The sequence below is a fragment of the Pelobates fuscus genome, chromosome 8 (genome assembly GCF_036172605.1).
Source record: "Pelobates fuscus isolate aPelFus1 chromosome 8, aPelFus1.pri, whole genome shotgun sequence".
Lineage (NCBI taxonomy): Eukaryota > Metazoa > Chordata > Amphibia > Anura > Pelobatidae > Pelobates > Pelobates fuscus.
In genome coordinates this window covers 76,057,209-76,079,302 of record NC_086324.1, presented here as the reverse complement: position 1 = coordinate 76,079,302, position 22,094 = coordinate 76,057,209, and the positions used below count along the sequence as shown (strand labels likewise).

Here is a 22,094-nt window from a genome sequence, read left to right as displayed (position 1 = left end):
GACACCTATCCTAAGGATCCCTGATACACACTGACACAGAGCAGAATAGAGACTGTTCCCCCTACATAGGGTCACTTGGCAGATATGGATTGACACCTATTCTAAGGATCCCTGATACACACTGACACAGAGCAGAATAGAGACTGTTCCCCCTACATAGGGTCACTTGGCAGATATGGATTGCCACCTGTCCTCAGAGACCATGATACACACAGAGCAGAATAGACTGTGGATTGACACCTGACATATGACATATTGTCACCTTGACATATGGATTGACACCTGTCCTCAGAGACCCTGATGCACACTGACACAGAGCAGAATAGGGACTGTTCACCCTACACAGGGTCACTTGGTAGGTATGGATTGACACCTGTCCTCAGAGACCATGATACAAACTGACACAGAGCAGAATAGAGACTGTTCCCCCTACATAGGGTCACTTGGCAGATATGGATTGACACCTTCCACTGCGGTATCCCAATAGCCACAAATTTTTTGAACGCCTCAGACTCCACCAGTTTGTATGGTAAAAGCTGGCGGGCTAATAGTTCAGACAAGCCAGCTGTCAGACGCTGGGCAAGGGGGTGACTTTCTGACATTGGCTTCTTACACTCAAACATGTCCTTGACAGACACCTGACTGTGGGCAGATGAGCGGGAACTGCTCAAGGCGAGAGACGGAGTGGTGGATGGTTGGGAGGGGGCAAGGAGGACAGCAGTGGTTGACGTGGCTGAAGATGCTGGACCAGGAGGAGGATGGCGGCTTTGAGTTTGTGTGCTGCTTGTACTCATGTGTTGATCCCATAGGCGTTTGTGATGTGCGATCATGTGCCTACGCAAAGCAGTTTTACCTAGGTGGGTTTTGGACTTCCCACGACTCAGTTTCTTTTGGCACAGGTTGCAAATGGCATCGCTGTTGTCAGAGGCAGACACACAAAAAAAAATGGCACACTGCTGAGCTCTGCAATGACTGCATTCTGGTGGTGGACACAGCTGTCGGGCTGACCCCGGGTGCCGATGCATGCTGTCTGACTGTGCCACTAGCTCCTTGCGACGACCTCCCCCTGCTTCCAACTCGTCTCCTCCTCCTCCTCTCTGTCTCCCCATCTGAACTTTCGCCCTGTTCTTCTTCTTGCCGAGCGGGCACCCACGTGACATCCATGGACGCATCGTCATCATCAACCGCTTCTGACAACTCAGCAAAGGAAGCAGCAGCGGGTACAACATCATCATCATAACACCGTACGTCCATGTGTGTAATGCTGCCTGCCTGAGACATATCCCTGTTATCTACATCCTCTGGCAATAATGGTTGCGCATCACTCATTTCTTCAAACGGATGTGTAAATAACTCCTCTGACATACCAAGTGAAGCGGCTGTGGTGCTAGTGTTGGTGGTGGCGGCAGGCGGGTGAGTGGTATCTTGAGAGGTGCCCGAAGCTAAGCTGGAGGAGGATGGTGCGTCAAGGTTCCGAGCGGAAGCTGTAGAAGATTGGGTGTCCTGTGTTAGCCAGTCAACTATGTCCTCAGAACTTTTCAAGTTCAGGGTACGTGGCCTCTGAAAACTGGGCATTATTCTAGGGCCAAAGGGAATCACAGCACCACGACCACGATGGCCCCTGTGGGGTGGCCTGCCTCTGCCTGTCATTTTTTTTTTTTTTAGTGGTACTATGCGTGCAAACTACTGTGAGACCAGATATGAGTGGCAATGTGCACTGGCAGAGGTTGGCAGAGTACACGCTGTAGGCAGTGGCGTACACATGACCTATGGGGCCCCGGTGCGAAAATTTATCCGTGGCCCCCCCGCACTCTTACTCTGCGCAGGCAGGGCCGCAACACATGGCGGAGGGCACCTGGTTGCAGGGCTGCGACCGCGGTATGTACACCAGTGCATGCAGATGCACACACACTTAAAGGACCACTACAGACACCCAGATCACATCAGCTCAATGAAGTGGTCTGGGTGTCAGGTCCCTCTAGTTTTAGCCCTGCAGCTGAAAGCATAGCAGTTTCAGAGAAACTGCTATGTTTCACTGAGGGTTAATCCAGACTCTAGTGGCTGTCTCACTGACAGCCGCTAGAGGAACTTCCGCGATTCTAAGACACTGAACGTCCATAGGAAAGCATTGAGTAATGCTTTCCTATGGGCGGTTTGAATGCGCGCACGGCTCTTGCCGTGCATGCGCATTCGGAGCTGAGCGGCGGAGGGATCCCCAGCGCCAAGGGAGTCCGGCGCTGGAGAAAGGAAAGTGCTGAAGACACACACTCTCACGAACAGACGCATACACACTAGCTAACAGGCACACACATTTACTGACAGAGACACACTCAGCGACAGACATACATACACACTCACTTACAAAACATCCACTCTCACTGACAAACACAAACTCACTAACAGACATCAAACAGACTCACTAACACAAACACACTCAGTAACAGACACACACAGTAACACACTCACTGACACTCACTAGCAGACACACACTCAACTGACACTCACACTCACAGTAACACTAACACACACAGTAACACACACACTAACACTCACAGTAACAGTAACACTCACAGTAATACTAACACACACACTAACACTCACAGTAACACTAACACACACACACTAACACACACAGTAACACTAACACACACACACTAACACTCACAGTAACACTAACACTCACACTAACACTCACAGTAACACTAACACACGCACTAACACTCACAGTAACACTAACACACACTAACACACACAGTAACACTAACACTCACAGTAACACTAACACACACTAACGCCTTTTTTTTATTTAATCCCCCCAGCCTCCTTACCTTTTGGAGTGCTGAGGGGATTCCCTGGGGTCCATTAGTGCTGCTGGGCTCCTGGGGGGCCGGTCACCCGGCGGGCAGGCAGGCTGGCCGGTGCGCGAGGGAGCACTCTCCCCTGAGTGCTTCCTCTTCAGCTCCCTCGCGCGCCACGTACTGATACCGGAGCTGGAAGATGACGTCATCTTCTGCCTCTGGTATCACGGCTCCGGTATCAGTACGGTGCGCGAGGGAGCTGAAGAGGATCACTCAGGGGAGAGTGCTCCCTCATGCACTGGCCAGCCTGCCTGTCCGCCGGGTGTAAGCAGGGCCAGCCTCGGGGGGCCCGGAGGTGGCCGGCTCCTGGGCCCCCCAGGAGAAGAGGCTGGCCCAGATCGTACATACCTGGTACCCGGAACCCTGGTATGTACGCCACTAGCTGTAGGCCTGACACCCGCTTGAAGACAACTAACTGCTATTCAATCTATAACAGTGAAAAACTTTTTTTCTTTTTACATTCACGCAATAGTGACACCAGATATGAGTGGCAAAGTGCACTTGCAGAGGTTGGCAGAGTACACGCTGAAGGCCTGACACCCACTTTAAGGACACTGACTGCTATTAGCTTACAGTGAAAGCCTTTTTTGCTTTTTAAAGGCACGCTATTGTGACACCAGATATGAGTGGCAAAGTGCACTTGCAGAGGTTGGCAGAGTACACGCTGAAGGCCTGACACCCACTTTAAGGACACTGACTGCTATTAGCTTACAGTGAAATTTTTTTTTTGTTTTGAAATGCAAGCTTAAGCTATTGTGACACCAGATATGAGTGGTGGCACTGGGCAAGTGGGCACAGTATCCACTGTGAGCCTGACACAGAAGCTGGCAGACAACTAACTGCTATTCAATCTATTACAGTGAAAAGAATGTTTTTGTTTTTAAATGCAAGCTTAAGCTATTGTGACACCAGATATGAGTGGTGGCACTGGGCAAGTGGGCACAGTATCCACTGTGAGCCTGACACAGTAGCTGTCAGACAACTAACTGCTATTCAATCTATTACAGTGAAAACATTTTTTTTGTTTTTAAAAGCAAGCTTAAGCTATTGTGACACCAGATATGAGTGGTGGCACTGGGCAAGTGGGCACAGTATCCACTGTGAGCCTGACACAGAAGCTGGCAGACAACTAACTGCTATTCAATCTATTACAGTGAAAAAAATGTTTTTGTTTTTAAATGCAAGCTTAAGCTTTTGTGACACCAGATATGAGTGGTGGCACTGGGCAAGTGGGCACAGTATCCACTGTGAGCCTGACACAGAAGCTGGCAGGCAGGCAACTGCAATTACATTACACAGAAAAAAAATAAAAAAAATAAAGCAGACTGATGTTCTAGCCCTAAAAAGGGCTTTTTGGGGTGCTGTCCTTACAGCAGAGATCAGATGAGTCCTTCAGGACTGTAGTGGACACTTAATACCCTAGCCTAGCTATCAATTTCCCTATCAAATGAGCAGCAGCTACACTTTCCCTCCTCTATCTAAGAATGCAGCTTCAGAATGAATCTAAAATGGATGCTGTACAGGAGGTGGGAGGGTCTGGAAGGGAGGGTCTGCTGCTAATTTGCTAGAATGTGTCTGCTGACCGTAAGGCACAGGGTCAATGTTTACTCAATGATGACAAATAGGGGGCGGATCTAACCGCGCATGTGTTCGCCCGCCGTGGCGAACGCGAACACGCTATGTTCGCCAGGAACTATTCGCCAGCGAACAGTTCGGTACATTACTAAGCATAGACGATAGATCAGATTTTGAGGGTAGTTGAGCCAAAATGGCTCTAAGATCTAAACCCTGCGTAGAGCACTCTGATACTGATGGACTCAATGGCGGTCTATTTTGCTTATTTATTATAGGAGCCCTTGTACCATGTTGATATTGTTCAGCCTGTTCAGTTAGATATCTCCTAAGGGGGGATTTTAACGGTGCCACATTAGAGCCAGAGGTCGCTGCATTTTTCTTGCTTTTTCGGTGCCATTATTCCCGAGTTAGCCGGATTTTTTTTTTTTTTTATATTCTTTATTTTTGTAGTGCAGGTCAAGAGTAACATACCAGCCTGAGGTACCCCAAAGGCAATCCTCAGGCAAATTCGTATCATGTATAACAACGGGGTAAACCAATATGCATGCACAATTTTAATGTGCAATGTTACAATCTATCACATGAGGGTCTTATACCATAACAAGGCGCCTGGTCTGGCAAATTTCAAGATAAATATCAAGATAAATATACCTGTTCCGGTAGGATTTATCGGTGATAAAAATAAAAGAGAAAACCCTGAGTAGCAAGCAAAGCTGGAGATATGGACCGATATTTTCGATGGGATAGGGTTATCATGCTCATTATGTTCAAGGCAGGCTTGTTAAGCCCCGGCAGTAGCTTAATTCCAGACTATAAACTATATGTTAAAGCAGTGTCATGGTTTAGCTTCCTTGCATTGTTTTTCAGTAAATACATTGGAATACATACTGTTCGGTTATGGCTCTGGCTATTGGGCATAAAGCGGTGCTTAGTCTTGCGAGGCTGGCAATGCTAAAAGATTAGTTGTTGACCTATGCTTTTCCATCCATATAATAAATTAGTATAGGTTTATTACTGCCGTTTTATATACTAATGATGGGGAGCATGCTGTTAACATTACCTTGTGTCATGGCTGATGGAACATAGGAAAGTAGGGTAAATAGAGGAAACAAATAACAAATGAAAATGAACAAATGTGTTCTCGGCGCGTCCTGGGGTAATCTCGATCAGAGGTCTGTCGTGTACGTCCATATGTAAAGTGGGGCGACAAGTTCCCTGGTGGCAGCATTCCGCAGAGTGTCTATTAAACATTTAGAACCAAGAGCTCAAAAGCAAAAATGTAGGTAAAAGTTCATGCAAAAGTACCTTTGGAATTGGGCAAGAACCCTGAGCTATGGGGTCTCCGGTCGTAGTTGGAGTTCAGGTAGTGTTTGCGTCGGTCGGTACCTCTGCGTGTCGCCTGGGGACAAACTCCGGGGCATTGGCAGTGGCCCAGTTTGTCGTGTGTGTGGGGCTTGCTGGAGGCTTAGACAAGTTAGGCATGTCCAGGGGGAGGCCTAGCTGCCTCAGGGCCATCGTTGCCTCCTGTAAGGACCGAATGGTGTGCATGGTGTCGCCTTTGGTGACCTGCAAGGTGTGTGCAGGGCCCCAGCGGTACCTCAATTGGTGTGTTCGCAGATGGGCGGTAAATGGCTGCAAAGCTCTCCTCCACGCCAGGGTGGCCCCAGAGAGATCCGAATAGAACTCAAGGGGCATTTCTTCAAAAAGGTAGGTTGGGTGTTCTCTGGCAGCCGTCTGGACTGCGGTCCTGTCCCTCTGGGTCTGAAACTGTAAGACCACATCCCTTGTAGCCGTGGCTGTGGCTGTTGTCGGCTTTGGAACGTGGAATATGCCTTCCAGCGCCACTGCCTTGGCAGACTTCGGGGTCAACAGTGCTGTGATGAGCCTATGTGCAAAGTGAGGCAATTCTGCATCAGGTATATCTTCCTTAATGCCCCTGATCTTTAGGTGTGTCCGGCGGCGTTTGTCTTCCATCGTGGCGAGCTTCAGCTCAGTCATTTCGTTCAGTTGTTTGAGCTCTTTAATTGCATGCTGCAGCTCCTTTATTTGGCCACCGTGGGTTTCTATGGTGGTCTCCACAATTCCGAGCCTGCCGCCTAGGCCCTGTAAGGCCTCTCCCGTATTGAGGCCACGTCGGCCGAGATTTTTTTGTGGTGTTCTGCCATCAGGTCTCTTATTGCTTCCATGCTCACCGGCGTGGATTTTACCGCAGCTGGCTGGGGTTGTTTCCGATTCGGTGGCTGCTGTGGCTGGGCTGGAGGGGTCATCTCCTCCGCTTCATTTGACGTATCCTCATAAAAGTCTGAGCATCCTCCATGTATGGACGCCATTTTGGAGCTAGTTGCACCCTGGGCCTGTCGCCAGAGTTCATCGATGTGTAAGTCCATTCTGGGCTTATCAGGTTTTTCGCCCCATGTTGGTGCTACTGTGCTTTGGGGTCCCCATGGGAAGGTTTTAACCCTTTTGTATGGGCTGAGAATGTTGTTTTTGGGTAGTAGTGACCCGGAGCTCCTCCGTTAGCCGGATTTTAAATTCTTACCCAGAGGCTGTTGGGGATCTGCTCCCACGATTATTCACACTGAATTGCAAAACCCGACTTCCTTAAATCCTATGTTAAAGTATTCTTATTTGTTGATGGAGTTTGGAGTTTATTTTATATATTAATTTACGTATTGTGATAAAGTGAATGGTGTGGCATGTGAGGCTGTTTTTATTCCCTCAATCTTCTTCAGAGAGGCATATGACATTTAACCCCAGGGGGAGTATGCGTTGTATGTGTTGTATGCAACACAAATTAATGTTTAGTTATGGACCCCTGGGGTGGAGCATTTGGAGAGTAGGGCTGGCCGGTGCTCCACTCCTCAGTTTATATGCAACTGAGAGAAATAGTCATGGCCAGGGTTTTGTATTGTCTCTAACCCATTTCTCATCTGCAGGTAATCAGCTGCAGAAGGGGAAATAAAACCCTCCCTATTTCTCCTTTGAGAGCTGGAAGCAGCAGGCTGAATGAGCCCTGGAGTGCAGAGAGTTGCTAATAAGGTTGGTGAAACCGGTATTTTGTTTAAGTTTAATTCTCGCTAGAAAGGGAAATTGAATGATAGTAATTGCTCAGACGAGCTAGGATTTTGTTTGCAGGGCTTTGTTACATTATTATTTCTTTGGTGTTGATGCTGCCTCCTGTGTGGATTGTCCAAATAAAGTGACTGAACTTATATTAAAACAAAAGACTGTGCATGTTTTTACCCTAGAAGACTGTGCTAATTGCTATACATGTTCACAATATATATTTTAACTTCCAATTACAATCGGTTAATTTGGCAACTAATTTGACTTTCCCCTCTTCCTTTTTCCCTCCTATTTCCTTTCCACTCTTCAACTATCTCTCTCTCAAAAGAAAAACTGACAAGTAACTAATATTTACGATATTCTTCACTTCCATTGAAGTCAGAGAGAGTAGAGAAAAGCATTAAAAAAAAATCAATAGGTAATATTTGATGTTGGAGAGAGTAAAAAAAAGTTTTTGTTGTTTTTTGTTTTTTGTTTTTCCTGAAGAGAGCAAACAAGACAAACTAATATAAGGAAGACATATATATGATACATCTATAGAATACTAGCCCCTGTAAGTTACTGGCTTTAACCCCTTAAGGACACATGACATGTGTGACATGTCATTATTCCCTTTAATTCCAGAAGTTTGGTCCTTAACTAGGGGACACTGAGAGGCATGAGGTCACTTGGGGACATTGGGAGACATGGGGGCACTGAGACATTCCCGGTGTCCCCAAGTGACCAAATGTCTCTGTGTCCCCTAGTATCCTAGTAACACGGGACACACTGAGAAATGGGGACACTGGGAGAAATGGGGACACAGACACAGGGAGACTAGGGGACAGGCCGACATGGGGACACTGATACTGTGATACATAGGGACACTGACGCCAAACTTGCCTTCCAATTCTTTGGACACACATACCCCCTTTTTAGGCATGTTTGCATATTTTGGCACTTCTGGTCACGTGATTTGCATCAGTGGCCCACTCTTTTACTCACCCATTGACTTCCTGCTTTACTGGACATTGCTGTTAGGGGGTATGGATTTACTTGAATGGTGAAAGTATAAATTAGATAAAGAGATTAGCATAGAGTATGTGTTTTCTTATAGCTGCATTCTTTGAGTTTCCCTCCAACACCAACTCCATCAGATAATGACGCTTGAGAGGTATGATTGTTTTAGTGTTTTTGGTCGATAAGATTCTATAATTAGGCCCCATCATAATTGTCAGCACCAGGCCCACTGGGCTCTTAATCTGACCCTGCATACACCCTGCACCCACAATGGGCACAGAGTCACTTAAACATAAGAATCATCCAGAGACCTAATTGTCCATCTTAAGCTCCTGGTGACTGTGACTACTGTCACACCACTCATTGTATTGTCCCATGAAAAAGCCGGAGGTAAAAATCAAAAACTACACAAACTCCAGGAACAAGCTGGCTTTTTTTTTTTACACTGTTAAAGAAGAATAAGTGATAGTTTCTAACAGTGTAGGCATTGTAAATGAGAAGGTTGTATGATTTAAAAAAAAAAAATTTTTAAATTCTTTATTTTTGTTGTGCAAGTAATAACAATACATCTTACACTGCCACGACAGCATATGCAAGCATAGTTTTGGCATAGTTGTACATTTGTATGACAGTTTGGTTTCTGCACATTTTTTTTTTTAAATATAAAGATTAACAAGATGTTATAACATGTGTGCTGCAGGTCTCGACAATTTTTTAGCATTTAACGTTTCACAAAGAAAGATAGATGTGATCTGCAAAAAATAATGATTAGTACGCTATTTAACACGTTGAAGTTATCAGGGATTAAGTCCCTGGCCATTGGCCTCTATGTGTTCTGCCAGTACGTTAATATATTAGCTGGAGCATAATAGGCATAGGTGTTGCATATCTGTTGGGAAGACACAATTTTATGTTTTCTGGACATGCTTAATTAAACAGATAGATAGGTTGATGAGTTGAGATGATCTAGATTACCATGAAATATACTAGATAAAATACAAGTTGGTTGGCATTATGCCCAGGCTATACACGTTTAGAATTATGTAGAGTAGGGCGCCCGTCATATATAGCTGCCCAAGCGTTAATCGTGCAGTAGGCGACCATATGCAAGGGAGATATCTTTTCAGTAGTATTATCAGTCTCTGCTAACGTTAAGTACTTGAAGATCTATGTGAGAAACTGGGCACCACAAACATAACACAATACTAGCAGGTTAGTGTTGGCCTGAGAGGATAATAGACTATGAGATAAGCTTTGAGAGGTTATAAAGTCATACGGTTAGCAATTGAATCATGGACATTTACAGGTTCATAATGCAGTGGTTTGTGTAAAGCACGTATTTTAGTTTTTTGATTTTGTGGAACTAATGGTTTAGTCCATAGTCGTGGGAGGTTTTTGTGTGCTGTTTGTAGGTTGAGCGTCGAGCTGTTTGTTTGTTTGTCTTTGGTTTTGATAGTACGTGTTACTGTCTTTCAAGCATGTGTTGTGGGTCCGCCTTTTGTCTTCCGTCAGTTATCATGCTCGGTTGTTGTGTTGGGGTGTCTAGCGCAGTGGGGTGCCTATTTGTAGGTCCCCTGTCTCTTTGGGTTCCCATGTGGGGGAAGTAAGGTGTGTCTCGGGGGTTGCTTCGGTTCCCCTGTGCGTGGGGTATGCGTGCGTGATTGTGGGAAGTCTGGTCGTGTCTACTTGGCCGTGTGAAAGGGCTGTCACGGTGCTGGTTTGTATGGACCTATAGAGGTCTCGTGGGCCTTTTGCGGTGTCTTATGTGTGGGCCATCTACCCTCGGGAGGTAGTAGTGAGGGCGGGGGGGCGTAGCCACGTGTCTCATTTATTGTTTATTGTCGTTGGTCTGTAATGGTGGGGAGGGTGTGCCTGAGGTGTGTCTCTTGTCTGGCGTGCATGTGTTGAGTACTTGGGAGAGTCTATGTGCCGTTAAGGAGCAAAGCCTATCATGGCGCGGTAGTGCCAGTGTGGGATAGGTTAAGACAAGTTAATGCACGTTGCAATAAATTTCAGAATAATACAAACAAAACGAAACAAATCAGAGCGGGGGCCATCAGTTGGTGTGGCTGTGGCTCAAAGTCCTGGTTTTACGATATGGCATGTTTCCTTGTGTTGGCATATTTTGTCAGGTTGGAGCCATTGTATGTTCATTGTCTCTTTGAGTAAAGGGCACCGATCTCTCCAGGTCTCAGGTGTGTGAGCTCGAGGGAGTTGCTGTCTCCGCATTCGGCATGGGAGTCTCTTTGTGGTCCCGTCTTTAGTAACTAGTAGAGTGCGTGGTAGTGCCCACCGGTATTCAATGCCCATGTTGCGTAGGTGGTTGGTCACCGGGCCCAGCAATCTGCGTCATAAAAGTGTTGTGTGGGTGACATCCTGGTAGAAAGTGAGTTGGGCACCTTCGAAGTTTAGCGGGGTTTTACCCCTGACCGCGGTCATTATTTGAATTTTATCAGTGGTTGAGTGGCATCGGACGATGACGTCCTGCGGGGCCCCCTGTGGTGCTTGCCTCGGCTTGGGTATACGGAATAAGCCTTCAAAGATGATTTTCTTTGTTTGTGTGTGTGGCATGATGATGGAGGCGGCGAGCCGTCTCATGTAGTGGGGGAGTTCCGTTGAGCCAATAGTGTCGGGTATGCCCCGGATCTTGATGTTTGCCCATCTGTGACGGTCTTCTGCCTGGTCTGCCCTAGTTAGTAGCATAGCCTGGGAATTTTGCAGTAGTTGTAGGGCGTCTTTTAGGCCTTGAACTTCCTGCTTTAAATCCATTATGTCTCCTTCTGAGGCCTGTGTGCGTGCTGTGACTGCTGTTATTTCTGTTTTGAGCAAGTCCAGGTCTGCTGCATGCAGCTGTCTCATTTCATGTATTAGGTCCGCTATGTCCTGCTTAGTCGCTGGGGTCATATTGGGTTCTTTGGTTGGGTTTGCGTGGTGTCTGGAGGCCGGCGACGGCACGTCTCCAAGGATAACTTCGCACAGACAAGGACCGGTACTCCGACACCTACAGGGGAACGCGGTGTTTCCTTGTCTTTAACAACTAACTCTATCTGCCTCCAGGTATCCATATAGGTATCGGTAGTTATTCCTGCGTAAGGCTAGCTCCTGGCCCTGTTCAGTGGGGCTTACTTGTTTTGCCTTCCGGCCTGCTATTTGCCTTCTATCTGAGATAGAATTTTCGTATTTACCCTTTTCTGCGTTTATTTTTGTTTTTGTGACTTCCTTTTCTTTTCGCTCGGGTCGTCGAGAGGCCTGACTTGACCTCCTCCGACCTCCCAGGCGCTCGTGGATTGCGGAGAACGTCTCCAGCTTTCCTCAGGCTACCAACGGTCATCCTGGACCCCGCGCGAGCGCGCGGGATCAGGACGGTCAGTTGGTAGCTTTCCATCTTTGTTTCCGTAGGTTGCCCTCAGCCTTATGCTGATATTAGTAATTGGTGTACCCTGCAGTTGGTCACCCCGAGTCTCTAGGGACTCTAGTTTGGATCACAAGAGGGTGATCTTTATAAAGCATGCCTTTACATGTGATACAAATATGACATAACCAATGTGCGTGTATTGAGCAGTTTAACTGAAATAGTAACTGGTTTTTCCAGCCTTTCTCAATATACGTCAAACTTATAGATTCCAGCACACATAAAGCAGTAAACTTGCTTTGTGAAAATTACTCCTCCACCAAGATCACACAGGTAAGCCAGAATCTTTTGAGATATATAGTGCAATGCTGTTGCTATTTGATGGCTTGAATTTAGGAGCCAAAGTCTGGCTATTCGTTGTTGCAGTGTTAACATTTGCATATAAATATTTTATGGTGTGAAGGTTAATAGGATGCTCTGGCAAACCCTGTTATTTAACACACAATAAATCACTTTTTGCACCAAAACAATGTATTGAATGAAAATACCTAAATGTCATGTGAGACCAGTATTGCATTTTATGATACCTCGCATGTAACAATGCAGTCTTAAAAATTTAGACCACTGAGCAGATTTTCTTTCACCTAAAAAAGAACAGTTGAACTTTGAAGTGAGAATTTTAGGGTGCAGGGGGAGGAGCTTTGATGCACGATAAAGACCTTTTCTTTAAATTCTAAATATAAACAATATTGTAAAATGAAAATTTCATCAAATACTGTATTATCTTAAATCACATTTGCAATTTCATGGACTATTCAGTTTTGCTTGATGACTTGCTTATCGTATATTGGAAAACGCATAAATTCTCTGATGTTTGAAAAACATTGTATAGGTTGTTTATAGTAATGTGTGTGGATAACGCTTGCATTTGGCAATTATTAAATACTTGCCAACTACTTCAGGATTGTTTTGCAAAATGCATCAACTATGTAAGTGTAGACATTTTCTTTTGTCTTATATATATATATATATATATTTTTTATGCCTAGCCTTGATATGTTTTGCATTTGCACAGTTCTCTGTTATATATAGAAAGTGTTAACAACTTATCATTACGGGTGCTGTCTAATTCTTGTATGCACGTTGCTTTGTAATTTTCAACAACTGTTGATAACACGAGTATTAAAGAGCCATTCTAAAACTAAAAAGTTTTTGTTTATATAATATATATTTTTGTATATTTACAAGGTTATTTGATAAAGTGTGTGTGTTGTGAATTTGAAGAGAATTTAACATTTTAGGCTAAAATAGTTTCAATTTGGAGATTTTTTTCCAGCTTGGCTAATTTGGTCTAAAATGTGAGATTTGCTTTGAATTATCTTAATTCCTAACAATTTACACTTTAATGAATAATCTTGTAATTAATTTAAACACCCAAATTGTTTCTGTAAAGCAAACACTATGACCATGAACCATTCTAATTATCCACTTTGTGAATCGTTTGAGTATGGAAGCAGTCCTTCAACAACAGTTTAAAAACTATGTATTGGCTAAAATGCTCTGACATCAGGGGTGACCAAACTGTAGATCTCCAGATGTTTAAAAAAAAACAAAAAAACTTCCATGATGTGTTGCTATTCTAAGGGCTATCAAAACATCAAAGGAATTATAGGTTTACAACAACTGGGCATTTATCGTTTAAGCCCCAAGATCTTACCAGTGGCGGATCCAGGGATGTAGGGGGAGGCAACTGGGCAACAGTGATGTGGCAAACATAAAATGTTCGCGAACCGGCGAATTGCCATAGACTTCAATGGGCAGGCAAATTTTAAAACCCACAGGGACTCTTTCTGGCCACAATAGTGATGGAAAAGTTGTTTCAAGGGGACTAACACCTGGACTGTGGCATGCCGGAGGGGGATCCATGGCAAAACTCCCATGGAAAATTACACAGTTGATGCAGAGTCTGGTTTTAATCCATAAATGGCAGAAATCACCTAACATTCCTAAATCACAATGAATATGGATTGACACCTGACATATGACATATTGACACCTTGACATATGGATTGACACCTGTCCTCAGAGACCCTGATACACACTGACACAGAGCAGAGTAGGGACTGTTCCCCCCACATAGGGTCACTTGGCAGATATGGATTGACACCTATCCTAAGGATCCCTGAAACACACTGACACAGACCAGAATAGGGACTGTTCCCCATACATAGGGTCACTTGGCAGATATGGATTGACACCTGTCCTCAGAGACCCTGATACACACTGACAGAGCAGAATAGGAACTGTTCCTCCTACATAGGGTCACTTGGCAGATATGAATTGACACCTGTCCTCAGAGACCCTGATACACACTGACACAGAGCAGAATAGGGAATATTCACTAAATGCCAAACATTGTTATACAGGGAAATATTCAGTAAATAAGGATAAGGGGGGGGGACCTACTGTCCTCCAGCCCCCACCCCTTCGCGGTGGGTGGGGGCCATAAATCACAATGGGGGGGGACCTACTGTCCTCCCGCCTGCCCCCACCCGTGAGCGGTGGGTGGGGGCCATAAAAATAATGAGGGGGGGGGGGAACCTACTGTATGATGTTGTATCGATCAGGTAGTGTAAGGGTTACGCCCGCTTCACAGTAACAGACCAAACTCCCCGTTTAACGCACCACAAACAACCGCAAACAGTCCATTTGCACAAGGTTGGCTACCAAGCTAGCCATGTCCGTTCCTTGTCCTCACTGATGTCATTGAAGGTCTCTTCCTCCACCCAGCCACGTACAACACCAAAGGTCCCCGAAAGGTGACCACAAGCGCCCTGGGACGCCTGTGTTTGGTCTTCCACCTCCTCAAAGCCACCTTCCTCCTCTGACTCCTCTTCTTCAGACTCCTCTCTCTGCGTTGCCTCTCTCTGCATTATTATAAGGTGTGTTAAGTAGTACTATTCTTATCAGTTTAATCCCTGTTATGAGTAGAGGACTATTTCCTTGTTTCGCCAAACCCCTTGAAAGTACTACTTAACTGCTCAATCTAATTGTTTAGATGACTGCCTGATTTCCCATCACAGATGCTGGCTAGGAATAACGCTGTGCAAGACAAAGAGTGGGTCTAAGTGCCCATAGTGCAGTAAAGTGTCCCTAGTGAAGTGAAAAAGAGAATAACGAGCTGGTGCCCAAGAGAATAACGAGCTTGCGCCCTATCAGGGGACATGTATATGGCATCGATTTTAGGAACCGGGAGATGGAAAAAGATGCTTGGTCGGTCCTCCTACTTCAAGTTTGGGGCACTGCGCGTGCAATGTAATGTGCCACCAGATAGGAGTGGTGTGTTAAGTAGTACTATTCCTATCAGTTTAATCCCTGTTATGTGCCTTTTTTTTGGTTTGGTTTTTGAAGCCACAGTGCAGCACCAGAGGCCCGAAAAATTAGGCATGTACACATGCCTGAAAAATTAGGTATTTTTGCAGCCGCTGCTGTAGCAGCGGCCAGAAATATTGATGTTTGTTTCCCAGGCAGAAAGTGCCCTAAAACATTGTGGCTTGAACCCTAGTTGGTGGCGGATAAGTCACGCAAGTCAACCGGCACTCAGAGCTAAAATACAGCAGCGTGTGGACCATTTTTAGCCCAAGGCAGCTCATCTCATCAGGCCTTTTTTAGTCGAATGCATCGCCCACTGTCAGTCCTTTTGGGATCCATCCTTCATTCATCTTAATAAAGGTGAGGTAATCTAGACTTTTTTGACCTAGGTGACTTCTCTTCTCAGTGACAATACATCCTGCTGCACTGAAGGTCCTTTCTGACAGGACACTTGAAGCAGGGCAGGCCAAAAGTTCTGTCGCAAATTGGGATAGCTCAGGCCACAGGTCAAGACTGCACACCCAGTAGTGAAGGGGTTAATCGCTCCTCAGAGTGTCGATATCTGCAGTTAAGGCGAGGTAGTCTGCTACATGTCGGTCGAGTCGTTCTCTGAGGGTGGATCCCGAATGGCTGTGGCGATGCGTAGGTCTTAAAAAGCTCCGCATGTCCTCCATCAACAACACGTCTTTAACCCCTTAAGGACACATGACATGTGTGACACGTCATGATTCCCTTTTATTCCAGAAGTTTGGTCCTTAAGGGGTTAAAGCGTCCTGTCCTTGCCAGCGTGGTCGTGGGAGGAGGAGGATTACTTTCACCTCTTCTCCTGTTAGATTCCCGTTGTGCTGTGACATCACCCTTCTACACTGTGTAAAGCATACTTTTTAATTGATTTTGGAACTGCTGCATCCTTTCCAACTTGTTGGAATTTGGTAACATTTCAGCCACTTTCTGCTTATACCGGGGGTCTATTAGCGTGGACACCCAGTACAGGTCGTTCTCCTTCAGGCTTTTTATACGAGGGTCCCTCAACAGGCACGACCGCATGAAGGACCCCATTTGCACAAGGTTGGATGCCGAGCTACTCATTTCCCGTTCCTCCTCCTCCTCAGGGATGTCAATGAAGGTATGTTCTTCCCCCCAGCCACGTACAACACCACGGGTACCAGATAGGTGACGAGCACCCTGGGATGCCTGTTGTGGTTGGTCTTCCTCCTCCTCCTCCTCCTCAAAGCCACATTCCTCCTCTGACTCCTCTTCCTCACAATCCTCTTCCAGCATTGCCGCAGGTCCAGCAAGCGATGCTGATAAGGCTGTTTCTGGTGGTGATGGTGACCACAACTCTTCCTCTTCACGCTCATCTACGGCCTGATCCAGCAGTCTTCGCAGGGCACGCTCCAGGAAGAAAACAAATGGTATGATGTCGCTGATGGTGCCTTCGGTGCGACTGACTAGGTTTGTCACCTCTTCAAAAGGACGCATGAGCCTACAGGCATTGCGCATGAGCGTCCAGTAACGTGGCAAAAAAATTCCCAGCTCCCCAGAGGCTGTCCTAGCACCCCGGTCATACACATATTCATTAACGGCTTTTTCTTGTTGGAGCAGGCGGTCGAACATTAGGAGTGTTGAATTCCAACGTGTCGGGCTGTCGCAAATCAAGCGCCTCACTGGCATGTATCTGCAAAGTGTGCCATGGCCGTGTAGGAACGCCTGAAATGGCCACACACCTTCCTGGCCTGCTTCAGGTCATCCTGTAAGCCTGTGTACTTATGCACAAAGCGTTGTACGATCAGATTACACACATGTGCCATGCATGGCACATGTGTCAACTTGCCCAACTTCAATGCCGCCAACACATTTTTTCCGTTGTCACAAACCACTTTGCCGATCTCCAGTTGCTGTGGAGTCAGCCACTTTTCCACCTGTGCGTTCAGGGCGGACAGGACAGGGCGTAGAGGAGGTGGCAGCAGGACTGCCTGCAAGTCATGGCGGCCGATATACCTGCCCTGACCATGCTTTGCAGACCAGGTATCAGTGGTCAGATGGACCCTTGCCCCAACACTGTGTGCCAGACATACCATTACTTCCTTTTGCACAATTGAGTACAGGTTGGGGATTGCCTTTTGTGAAAAGAAATTTCGTCGGGTACTTTCCACTGCGGTGTCCCAATAGCTACAAATTTTTTTGAATGCCTCAGACTCCACCAGCTTGTATGGTAAAAGTTGGTGGGCTAATAGTTCAAACAAGCCAGCTGTCAGACGCTGGGCAAGGGGGTGACTTTCTGACATTGGCTTCTTATGTTCAAACATGTCCTTGACAGACACCTGACTGTGGGCAGATGAGCGGGAACTGCTCAAGGCGAGAGACGGAGTGGCGGATGGTTGAGAGGGGGCAAGGAGGACAGCAGTGGTTGATGTGGCTGAAGATGCTGGACCAGGAGGAGGATGGCGGCTTTGAGTTTGTGTGCTGCTTGTACTCATGTGTTGATCCCATAGGCGTTTGTGATGTGTGATCATGTGCCTACGCAAAGCAGTTGTACCTAGGTGGGTGTTGGACCTCCCACGACTCAGTTTCCTTTGGCACAGGTTGCAAATGGCATCGCTGTTGTCAGAGGCAGACACAGAAAAAAAATTCCACACTGCTGAGCTCTGCAATGACTGCATTCTGGTGGTGGACACAGCATGCGTTGATTGGCGTGCTGTCGGGCTGACCCCGGGTGCCGATGCATGCTGTCTGACTGTGCCACTAGCTCCTTGGACGACCTCCCCCTGCTTCCAACTCGTCTCCTCCTCCTCTCTGTCTCCCCATCTGAACTTTTGCCCTGTTCTTCTTCTTGCCGTGCGGGCACCCACGTGACATCCATGGACGCATCGTCATCATCAACCGCTTCACTTGTGTCTGACAACTCAGCAAAGGAAGCAGCAGCGGGTACAACATCATCATTATCATCACACCGTACGTCCATGTGTGTAATGCTGCCTCACTGAGACATATCCCTGTTATCTACATCCTCTGGCAATAATGGTTGCGCATCACTAATTTCTTCAAACGGATGTGTAAATAACTCCTCTGACAGATAAAGTGAAGCAGCTGTGGTGTTCGTGTTGGTGGTGGCGGCAGGCGGGTGAGTTGGATCTTGAGAGGTGCTCGAAGCTAAGCTGGAGGAGGATGGTGCGTTAAGATTCCGAGTGGAAGCTGTAGAAGATTGGGTGTCCTGTGTTAGCCAGTCAACTATGTCCTCAGAACTTTTCAAGTTCAGGGTACGTGGCCTCTGAAAACTGGGCATTATTCTGGGGCAAAAGAACCACGACCATGATGGCCTCTGCGGGGTGGCCTGCCTCTGCCTGTCATTTTTTTTTGGCATTAGTGGTACTATGCGTGCAAGCTACTGTGAGACTAGAAGTGAGTGGCAATGTGCACTGGCAGAGGTTGGCAGAGTACACGCTGTAGGCCTGACACACCCGCTTGAAGACAAGTAACTGCTATTCAATCTATTACAGTGAAAAAAAGTTTTTGGGTTTTTAAATGCAAGCTATTGTGACACCAGATATTATTATTATTATTATTATTATTATTATTATTAGAGCGCCGTCAAATTCCGCAGCGCTTTACAATGGGTGGACTAACAGACATGTAGTTGTAATCAGACAAGTTGGACACACAGGAACAGAGGGGTTGAGGGCCCTGCTCAATGAGCTTACATGCTAGAGGGAGTGGGGTAAAATGTCACAAAAGGTAAGGATAGTATTAGACTAGTGACAGTTGCAGAAGAGGAATCAGTTGGGAGCTATTAAGAGTTTAATTGGTACGCTTTTATGAAGAAGTGGGTTTTTAATGATTTTTTGAAGGAGTGGAGACTGGGTGAGCATCTAACAGAGGAGGGAAGCGAGTTCGACAGGAACGGTGCAGCCCTCGAGGAATCTTAAAGGCGAGCATCAGAGGTGGGAGTACGGACAGAAGATAGACGTAAGTCTTCAGCAGATCGCAAGGGCCTAGACGGGACATACTTGTGTATAAGGGAGGATAGATAGGTGGGAGCAGCATTATGTAGACATTTGAAAGCAAGAACCAGAATTTTAAATTGAGCTCTATATTTTATAGGAAGCCAATGTAGGGACTGACAGAAGGGTGAGGCATGGGAGGTGCGGGCGGACAGGAAGATGAGCCTCGCCGCCGCATTCATTATGGACTGTAACGGCGCAAGTTGGGAGCACGTAAGACCACTGAGAAGCGGATTACAGTAGTCAAGGCGAGAAAGTACAGTGGAATGGACCAACACCTTAGTCGCATCTGGCGTTAAGTAGGGGCCCATGCGCGCAATGATTTTGAGATGGAAATGACAGGATTTGGCAATAGAGTGAACATGAGGCTTGAAGGAGAGGTCGGAGTCAAAGAGAACTCCTAGGCAGCGAGCCTGCGTGGTGGAGCTCATGGTAGCACCATTTACTTGGAGGGAGACAGACACAGGAGTAACAACACTTGAGGGAGGAAAGACCAGAATTTCAGTTTTGGTCAAGTTTAGTTTAAGGAAGTGGGCAGCCATCCAGTTAGAAACAGCAGAGAGGCAGTCAGAGATACTAGTCAAGAGGGACGGGGAGAGATCAGGAGAGGACAAGTAGATTTGCGTGTCATCTGCATAGAAATGATATTGGAAGCCAAAGGAGCTAATGAGTTTACCAAGGGAGGCAGTATAGATGGAGAACAGTAGGGGACCAAGGACTAAACCTTGAGGGACACCAACAGAGAGTTGGGGAGAAGAAGCAGAGCCAGAGAAAGAAACACTGAAAGAGCGCTGGTAGAGATAGGAGGAGCACCAGGAGAGGGCAATATCTTGTAGACCGATATTGCTAAGGATGAGAAGAAGCTGTTGATGATCAACAGTGTCAAAAGCCGCAGACAGGTGAAGGAGAATTAGGATAGAGTAGTGACCACAAGATTTTGCAGCGAGTAGATCATTGGATACTTTGGTCAGTGCCGTTTCCACAGATATGAGTGGCACTGTGCACTGGCAGAGGTTGGCAGAGTACACGCTGTTGGCCTGACACACTTGACAACTAACTGCTATTCAATCTATTACAGTGAAAATAATGTTTTTGTTTTTAAATGCAAGCTATTGTGACACCAGATATGAGTGGTGGTGCTGGGCAAGTGGGCACAGTATCCACGGTGAGCCTGACACAGAAGCTGGCAGGCAGGCAACTGCAATTAGATTACACAGGGAAAAAAAAGCAGACTGATGTTCTAGCCCTAAAAAGGGCTTTTTGGGGTGCTGTCCTTACAGCAGAGATCAGATGAGTCCTTCAGGACTGTAGTGGACACTGAATACACTAGCCTAGCTATCCATTTCCCTATCAAATGAGCAGCAGCTACACTTTCCCTCCTCTATCTAAGAATGCAGCTTCAGAATGAATCTAAAATGGATGCTGTACAGGAGGTGGGAGGGTCTGGAAGGGAAGGTCTGCTGCTGGTTGGCTGGAATGTGTCTGCTGACTGTGAGGCACAGGGTCAAAGTTTACTCAATGATGACGAATAGGGGGCGGATCGAACCGCGCATATGTTCGGCCGCCGTGGCGAACGCGAACACGCTATGTTCGCCAGGAACTATTCGCCAGTGAACTGTTCGGTACATCATTACTGGGCAATTCCCCCCCCCACGAGAAAAGAAATGTAGCTTGATGAGAGGGCTTCCCATGGCCCTGCTTTGCTGCTGCCCTTCTATCTACACCACTTGTAGACAGAAGCATATCAGGGGAATAAAGCTGGCCAATTGCAGCCCCATTGCCCTACTTCATCCCTAACCCCACACTACTAAAGCCCCTTAATCCAGCCCCTAACCTCCCCTACTTAAGCCCCTTACTCCATACTACAGCCCCTAACATCCCCTACTAGTGATGTTGCGAACACGAAATTTTCGGTTCGCGAACGGGAACTTCTGCAAACGTTCGTGAACCGGGCGAACCGCCATTGACTATAATGGGCAGGCGGATTTTAAAACCCACTCTTTTAAAACCCTCTTTCTGGACACAAAAGTGATGGAAAAGTTGTTTCAAGGGGACTAACACCTGGACTGTGGCATGCCAGAGGGGGATCCATGGCAAAACTCCCATGGAAAATTACACAGTTGATGCAGAGTCTGGTTTTAAACCATAAAGGGCATAAATCACCTAACATTCCTAAATCACAATGGATATGGATTGACACCTGACATATGACATATTGACACCTTGACATATGGATTGACACCTGTCCTCAGAGACCCTGATACACACTGACACAGAGCAGAATAGGGACTGTTCCCCCCACATAGGGTCACTTGGCAGATATGGATTGACACCTATCCTAAGGATCCCTGATACACACTGACACAGAGCAGAATAGGGACTGTTCCCCCTACATAGGGTCACTTGGCAGATATGGATTGACACCTGTCCTCAAAACCCCTGATACACACTGACACAGAGCAGAATAGAGACTGTTCCCCCCACATAGGGTCACTTGGCAGATATGGATTGACACCTATCCTAAGGATCCCTGATACACACTGACGCAGAGCAGAATAGGTACTGTTCCCCCTACATAGGGTCACTTGGCAGATATGGATTGACACCTATCCTAAGGATCCCTGATACACACTGACACAGAGCAGAATAGAGACTGTGCCCCCTACATAGGGTCACTTGGCAGATATGGCGTGGTCGTGGGAGGAGGAGGATGATTTTCACCTCTTCCCCTGTTAGATTCCCGTTGAGCTGTGACATCACCCTTATACGCTGTGTAAAGCATACTTTTTAATTTATTTAGCAAATGCTGCATCCTTTCCGACTTGTTGTAATTCGGTAACATTTCCGCCACTGTCTGCTTATACCGGGGGT

General features: G+C 46.5%; 1 protein-coding gene across 1 annotated transcript in view; it reads left to right on the top strand.

Annotated features, from left to right (window-relative positions):
- Nucleotides 1-12,074: 12,074 nt before the first annotated feature.
- Nucleotides 12,075-22,094, top strand: part of LOC134571263 (uncharacterized) — a 158,865-nt gene continuing 148,845 nt past the window's right edge. The window contains exon 1 of the mRNA XM_063429434.1: nt 12,075-12,183. The gene's annotated coding sequence lies outside the window, so the exon portion shown is untranslated. The remainder of the gene's footprint in view (nt 12,184-22,094) is intronic.